This window comes from Pteropus vampyrus, unplaced genomic scaffold (genome assembly GCF_000151845.1).
Source record: "Pteropus vampyrus isolate Shadow unplaced genomic scaffold, Pvam_2.0 Scaffold147, whole genome shotgun sequence".
NCBI classification, from domain to species: Eukaryota; Metazoa; Chordata; class Mammalia; order Chiroptera; family Pteropodidae; genus Pteropus; species Pteropus vampyrus.
Genome location: NW_011888928.1, coordinates 1,480,554 through 1,488,800, shown reverse-complemented (window position 1 = coordinate 1,488,800; position 8,247 = coordinate 1,480,554).

The following is an 8,247-nucleotide window of genomic DNA, read 5'->3' as shown; positions in this document are numbered from 1 at the left end:
TGGTTTGGAAAGAAATGACTACTTTTACTGCATTTGCTGTGGAGTTACAGAGCTGTGCAGGGAGCATCTTCCTGGATGTGAAATACACACCAGCATTTGGAAAACTCTATAAGCTGGTATTGTCTAGACAGAGAGTTAAAAGTAGGAAGCAGGAGATAAAAGAATACATAAAGAGGAAGTTCTGTATTGGGCTCATGCTGAAACGGAAAGAACCATTATTTCGAAACCATTAATGGTGAACTTGGTAAGGATCAAAGTAGTCTTGCGACCTGTAAATCTAATGAAGTGAAAATGAGGTAATGGTATGTTTTATAACTACTGATGATCTGAGAAGCTGGAAATTATCTCAGCATGAATACTATAAAGGAACAGGGAACAATGGAAGCCATCTAGAAAAGGATCTTTATTCAGCTTTATTTATAGCAGATATTCGTCTTGTCTTTCAACACAGGGATCACAAAGGAGTTTGTTTCACCTTGCTGGGTATATAAAAATATGGTTGTCACAGTCCCTGGTGTTGCCTTGCATAGAACCCAGCCAGTACAAAGGAGGGAAAGGGGAGTGCAATGGAGAGGGGACTGAATAGCTGGGGCTGGGAGAGGTGACAGGAGGGAAGAGAGAATAGGGGGAGAATAAAAGAACTAAGAAATTCTTTCCGTCATCACTCAACCCCCATTCTCTAGATCCGAGCTGTCTAATATGATAGCCATTAGCTATACAGGACTATTTACATATATTATGAGTAAATAATATAAAAAATCCACTTCCTTGATCGTACCAATCACATTTCAAGTGTTTAGTAGGCACATGTAGTTAGTGGCTACCATGCAGATATAAAATGTTGTCATCATCACAGAAAGTTCTATTGGATGGCACTGATAACCACCCAATTCCACCTGTAAGTCCAGAAGTATTCAAAGTCCAGGATAAGTGGAACCCCATGACTGCAACATCTTTGGCCCATGGGAAGCCAAGAAGAGTAGAGTCTTCTGAAATGGGACATAAGAGTCCTAGGTGCCAATGTGACCTTAGATGAACTACATATACTCTCTAGGACTCGGTTTTCTAATATTAATGATTAATATCACTTTTTTACTGGATATTATGAGAAAATCACATAATTACTTTAATCTTTGTAATAACCATGTGAGCTATCAGGCCCATGTTACAGAGGAGGAACCAGAGATTGTGCTCAAGGCCACATAGTCAGGAGCAGAACCGAGCCTGAGACCTAGGCCCCTGACTTCAGAGGCCACACTCCTACCCACCAAGCTATAGCGCCTCCTGCTGCTAGTTCCTCACCTGCAAATCAAAGTGTCTTAGCTGGAGTTTCCCAGAAACAGAAACTGAGACAGGATTTGAGTTTATTTGAGTGGTGATCCCGGAACCACCAATGGGGAGTGAGGAAGTGAAACAGGGAGGGGAAGGAAGCCATTACAGGGTGGGTTAATGAGCAGATTACACTATGGGCAACTGGGGCTTAATCATGATGTAGGAGGCGGTGTAGACAATGGAACTGGGGTTTTCATCCACCAGCTCCTTGTCTGTCATTGGTAGAAGGCCGCTCTCAGGGGCATTAACTTTGGCACTTCTGTCTTGCCATCAAAGGCCTTCCAGAAGAAGATCACAAGGGCTTGAACTAGGGACAGGAACAGTGAGTATGGAGGGCATGAGAGTGGGCTGACAACAAGGTGCTGCATGTGAGATTGGACTAAGTGCACTTACAGCTCTAACAAACTAATGGCTAGTGGCATTTGGTATTTTTACATCATTAAATCTGAAACCATGATGATTAACAGTCTGCCAGAAAATGTGGACGGGAAAACCTGGAGGCACAATTTGACATCTGAGCTGATTTTTTAACATGGATGACAAAGTAAAGGGTTAATATCAATGTCACACAAAGAGCTCTTTTTGGGAGCCAGGACTTTGCCTAGTCAATGGAATAGCCCCAACATGTGACACGTAGTAAGTGCTCAATGAATACTTGTTGAATGAATATATGAATAAGTGAAATTGATTAAAAAAAAGACAATTTAGTAGAAAAATGAGCAAAGTTAGTTCATGGAAGAGGAAATCAAAATGATTAATAAACATTCAATAGGATGCTCATTTCACTAATAATTGGAAAATGTAAATTATAGCAACAATGAGCTCTCTCTCTTATCAAGTTGTCAAATACTAAAATGAATAATAGCATTTAGTGATGGAGAGAATGCAAAGTAAAGTTCCTTTCATATATGAGTATTTAAGTTTTTTCGGAAAGTATTTTGAAAATGCCTGTTAGCATTTACAATATCTATACTCAGAAATTCTACTTCTAGAAATGTATTTTATAGAAATAAAAGCACAGATGCCTATGGATATGTGTTGTTACAGCATGCTTTGCAGAGGTTAAAACTTGATGTGACAAGTTCACATGGTGGAATATTATACAGTTATTAAAAAAATAATGTGTCATATCTGTGTCTACTGAAACAACCTGAAACAATTTCCACAATACACTAAGTGAGAAAAATGATTACAAAAAAATAATAAAGATTTATTTTCTTACGAAAAGAACAAATTAAATAGTTAGAAGGATACCTGCTAGGCTGTTATGGGGAGGGAGGTGTAAAGATAAAAAAATAGATATTTACAAAAGTGGAAATAATATATGGTATAATATAATAAGAGAATGTAAAACAGGAAATCTATCTATGGTATCCTTGGGAAAGAAAAATCTAAAGGTCCATATGGACAAGGACAAAAAGGTGACATGTACAAATAAAAACATCGATATAATTTTCAGATGGGACTGTGAATAAATTTTCGGTCTGTAATAAAGTGTCTGTTTCATACGTATATCTTGAGCAGGAAAAGTTTGATTTTTCACGTGTTTTATATATATGGAAAGATACAGAATTGTGTCTCTCGATCCTGATTCCCCAGCTTTATATTTTTTTCCTTTTAATTCACTGAGAAGAAGTTACCTTCCCATAGGTCTTTCCTCAGGGTTTGGCATTTTTAAGGCAATCAGGATTTTGACTTTTGAGGATATTTCCCCTATATTACTAGGCTGAGAGAGAATCTGCTTCCTTTAGTTTTAGGGTCTGGTGTGTGCCCAGACTTAGGAGAAAAGTGCCATCCTGCATAGAGAACTGTGGTGATAAGTGTTCTGAAAGAGGAAATCAAAATGATTAATAAACATTCAAGAAATATCTGAAGAAATATCACAGTGCAAAAGAATTGTCTTGGCTGCTTAGCATCTGAATATCCTTCTTACTTGAGGGTGATGGTGGGAGCAGAGACAAGACCCACCAAGGAGGCCAAGAAGGCACAGATACTTCTTCCTATCCTTTGGCAGTCAGAATATGGAGTGTAAGCCAAGCATGGCCACTCTGATGTCCCGTCCCAAGACTTTGAGGGAATAGTGCTCAAGTTCAGGGTCAGTTAGGGCTAGTCCTAGTGATCTATTACCATGTAAGAAGTTGCCCTAAAACTTAGTGACTTGAAATAACAAACATTTATTATCTCAGAATTTCTGTGGGTCAAGAATCCAGGAGCAGCTTAGCTGGGTGGTTTTGATTAGGGGTCTTTCATAAGACAGCAATCAAGGTAGCAGCTAGGTCTGCAGTCACCTGAGGCTTCACTGGAGCTGGAGGATCCACTTCTATACTCTCTTATGCAGATCATGGCTGGAAGCTTTGATTCCTCACCAAGTGGACTTCTCTATAGACTGATTGAATGTCCTAATGACCTGGCAGCTGGCTTCCCCAGAGGACCGGATGAGGGGCAGTGTAGAGGGGAAAGAGGGACAAAGAGAAGTAGGGAGAAAGGAGAGGGAGGGAGCGGGGGAGGGAGGAAGGAGAGGAAGAGAGACTATGCAACAGAGCACAAAAGACTGAAGGCTTTCTAACCTACTCTTGGAAATGACAAACTATCTATCACTTCTCTTGGTTTCTATTGGTCACACAGACCAACCCTGGTATAATGATGGAGGCGGACTACACAAGGGTGTGAAAACCAGAAGGTGGGCTTATGTGGACTGTCTTGGACGTTGGCTTGTAAGACCTGTTCTGTAGCAGGGTCTTGTCTACAAAGGTCTTGTCTATGTCTCAATTCCTGTGGTTCCTGTTTGAGTTTGAGTTTGATTCTTCAGTATTCCTGTCAATTCTATAAACCTCCTGATCCCTTCCAATAATATTCTCTTCTACATATTTCAATTCACCAGTTCTGTCTTTTCTTGCTTTCAGTGACAACCCTGACTAGAACGGGTGCTATGAGGGAGGACAGCAGTGGAGAAAGTGGGCTGGTGGCGGAGGAAGTCAGATAAGAAGATCAGGGTGGCCTCTCCGAAGAGGTGCCCTTTGCTCGAAGACCTGAACGATGAGGTAGTCAGTGGATGAAGAATGGGAGGAGGGGTATTTCAGGCAGAGGGAGCAACACAAAGGCTCTGGGAGGCCTGGATGGCTGGGATGTAGCAAGCAAGTGGGCAAGTGGAGGGAGAGATCAGCAAAAACCAGATCACATAGGATTTTGAAGCCATGGTGAAGAATTTGAACTCTCCTCTCCCAACCAATGCCATTTCTTATTCCAGACATCAGAGCCCAAGAAGGCTGAGGACCAGATCCAAGGTTTCCTTCTCTAGGAATCAGGATCAGCCATTGTGATCATGATAAAGAACTTGTATACTTTGTAAACTCACCTATCTATTTTGTTGGCTCTTGGGTTTCTATAACTTCTGGTTGGGTTATTTCCTGAGTTTCTTAGTTCCTTCTGATAAATCCCTTCTGCTTAACTCTGCTGAGTTGAAGGAAAAGATTTTTGCCCACAGCTGGGCCTGGGAATCCCAGCTAGAGAGCCCAGTCATCTGATAGAGATTGACAGCTACCCAAGACAGTGTGGAATGAGCAGGTGGATCCTAATGGATCCCTTCCGTTTCATATAGTTTCACCTTCGCTTGACAAATGCTCGTTCAGGATCCAGCATATGCCTGGGCTCTTTGTGGGCATCAGGGTACAAAGATCCTTCTTCCCAGGGATCAAGTTAGATGGAAGGGATGACCCAGTACAAATGTTATTGAGTGGGAGTTCCCTGTTACTTAGGAATTGGCACTATGACCTCAGCCCTATGTACCCTGTATTCCAAATGGGAGCCAGATACTTTCCCTCCAATGTTTGCTAAAGGGGACAGAACTGGTCCTATATCCCTTAGCCAAAACATCGCTTTCTTTTTCCTTGACCATCTAATATTCCTAGGGAGGGAGGAGTTCTTTGGTTTTATTGAGGATTATATGTTATGGTGGAGGACAGCCCCCCTGCATTTTAATTGGGAGTTTCTCATGGAGATTAAGGGGAGACTGCGAGAAATGATGCTGAGTTGTTGTTCCCCAATGGGGATCTACTTGGTAATGGGGCTTGCTGATGTCCCCCTGTGCCTATCTGAGCAGGGTAGAAAAGAGGTGAAGAGAGGGGTCATTGTGGAGTAGCTGGCCAGGATGTGAGTTTCTCTGGATCAAGTGGACCCTGCAGTAGTTAGCCAGGTTTTCTGGTATCCCACCCAAGCAGGCTGACTGATGAGAAAGAGGGTCCCCCAGTGTCAGGAGCCTAGGTGGTGGCGCAAGGTAGGAAAGTTCAAGCCCGAGCTGGATGTCCCCTGCCAGAGAACTGTGCAATGGGGAAGCCCCCAAGAAACTAATTCATGTGCCCCATGAGAAGCCATGTATGGATGGACACTTGCCACTATGATTTGGCAGGGGAAGCAGGGTTGACCAAGAGGGAAGGGGGGATTGCAGAAGGCTATTCCCATTCTCTCCTCCCAATTTCAGTAAGGGAGAGTGTACTGGAGTATATCTCACAACCAGGCCATACCCTCCCCCCACCCCGCACCCCATGTTTTTATTCAAGCAGGCAGGGACCTACCTGGCTCAAGTCGACCCTTGGATGAGTAAGGGAGAAGATAAAATGAGATTTAAATTGAGTTTGAGAATAAAGCTTTCAAGGATGGAGGTTTAACAACAGAAAGTGATCCAAAAGTAATGCAATCTGCCCGAGATGTCATTAAGGGATGGAAAAGGGAGCTTCAACACAGCATGGCTGAAGATGGAGATTAGGGGGAAAAAATTTCATTATTATGCCCCACTGAGTTGAGTTGCCTCAGTACACTGGTTTCATGAGTAAACAGAATAATTGAAGTACAGTGTAGTACTTGCTTAGGTAAGCTGCCACAGGGTTCTGAGAGGGCACGGGGAGTTAGGCGTGCACATCCCAGCTTGGCTTTTGGAGAGAAGGAAGCAGCACCTGAGCTGAACCTCGAAAGGTGAGAAGTTGGTCTGATGAAAGGAGAGTGAAGAAGGGCTTTCTAGGCAGAAGTGACACCACAGTCTGGAGCAGCAAGTTGAAGGCAGGAAGGACAGTTAGAGATGCAGGCCAGGAATCCCATGGCCTTGAGGTCCTGTGAGTTTAAGGAGTGAGGGCTTGGAGAGTTGCTTCAAACCTGGGAGCAACGCAATCTGGTTTGCATATTAGAACCATCTGGTTGACAGATTCTGGCAGTGCTGTGGACTTGGCCCCCAGACACACTTCTTACTCATTCACTTGGCCCTATGACCCCCATACCTTCACAAAGGCCATTTTTTTCTGTGATTCGAAAATCCTGGGTCCCCACTCTTTTGACTGTCCTTTGCTCTACTCTTACCACTGAACCCTTCATAATTCCCCTCTTTGATGGGACTCTGAAATATCAGCACCCTCCCCATAAGTCATCTTCTTTCTTCCTTCAGCATACTCTTCTCAGCCCAAGAGAATTCTCTGCCTTCTCTGGGCCTGTACCCGCCAGCACATGATTCCTCGAGATATGCATATACTAAAATATCTTCCCTTTATCTTATCTGGTCTTCGCCCCATGGGGCAACCCGGAGGCTACTATTTATTCTTTCACACATTAATTTAAGCAACTTTAATTGCTGCTCTGATATGTTTTATATAATATAATTAATGTTTTAATTCTGTGTACTTGCTTCCCAAAGCAGTTTTGTGAAGGGCCCAATTTTGGAATCAAGCAAATAAAGAATAAGTAATGGCTGAAGTTATTATAGTAATGCCCCCCACCAAAGGAATTAAAACCGTGCTTGTTTTTCTGAAGTGGGTTGAAAAGGGAAAAGATATTTTAATGTTCTCTTCATCTTGGGCAAGTTTGGGTGGCTTTCATGAAGTCCCCTGGATGCTGATTTCAAGTGTTCCTGGACTGTCGGCATCTGACCACCAGCTTGAGGTCTGTGTTTTGACTACCAGCTTTGCACCTCCTGCTTTCACATCCTTTATGGTGGAGGCTGTGCTTAGAACGAGCAGTTACCAAATCCACTCACTCACTCATTTATTCATTCAGCAATTGTGTATTGGTATTCTATTATGTGCCGAGGGCTGGAATAGATTCAACCCTGCCCTCAAGGAGCTCACAATCAATTGGGCCAGGCAAACGATGTTATAGTCCAGCACACCAATGCTGTGGGAGCATGGGGGAAAGGGAAGGCGAGCTGGAGTATCTACCTCTGTCTCAGGGAGTTAAGAGGAGGTGAAATTTAAACTGGTTCCAGGAAGGAGAAGGGAAGGAAGAAAATGGCAAGACACAGTAAGAAAAATAGTAAGAAAATTGGGAGAAGATGAGCATGGCTGAAGCCAGCGTGCGTGGGAGGAGGTGGCAGGGAGTGAGTGTGGGAAGGGAGATAGGGCCTGAGAGAAGGAAGGGCTTGCTGTGCCAGGAGGTGGAGTTCCGACTATCCTGAGGGCATAGGGAGCCTGAAGAGATTTTTCAGCAGTGAAGTGCTCTGATCAGATTAGATCTGAGGTTCACAAAGAGAACTGCAGCAGTATGAATTGAGAAAGTGAGAGAGAGAGAGAGAGAGAGAGAGAGAGAGAGAGAGAGAGAGAGAGAGAGAGAGAGAGAGAGGGAATTAGAGTATGGGATTAGCAGCCCTCTCTTTCATCATCCCTGATCTGCACAACCTGGCTTTATGGCAGGGCCCAGAAACTCTGAGCTTGGAGAGTCATCACCCTAACCACTGTGTAGTTCAAGTGCCTATGTTTCATTGGGGAAAAATTGTGCTCAAGAGAACTCTGCCCATCCAAGGCAGAGCTTAGACCAGAACCCCCGCGTTTGTTTCATGCTGTAGAGGAGAGAGTGTGAACACTGGTTCAAGAACAGATTGGAGGGCAGAAAAGGGAAACGTAGGATGTGTGTGTTTCTGCAGCGCAAGAGGGTCTGAGT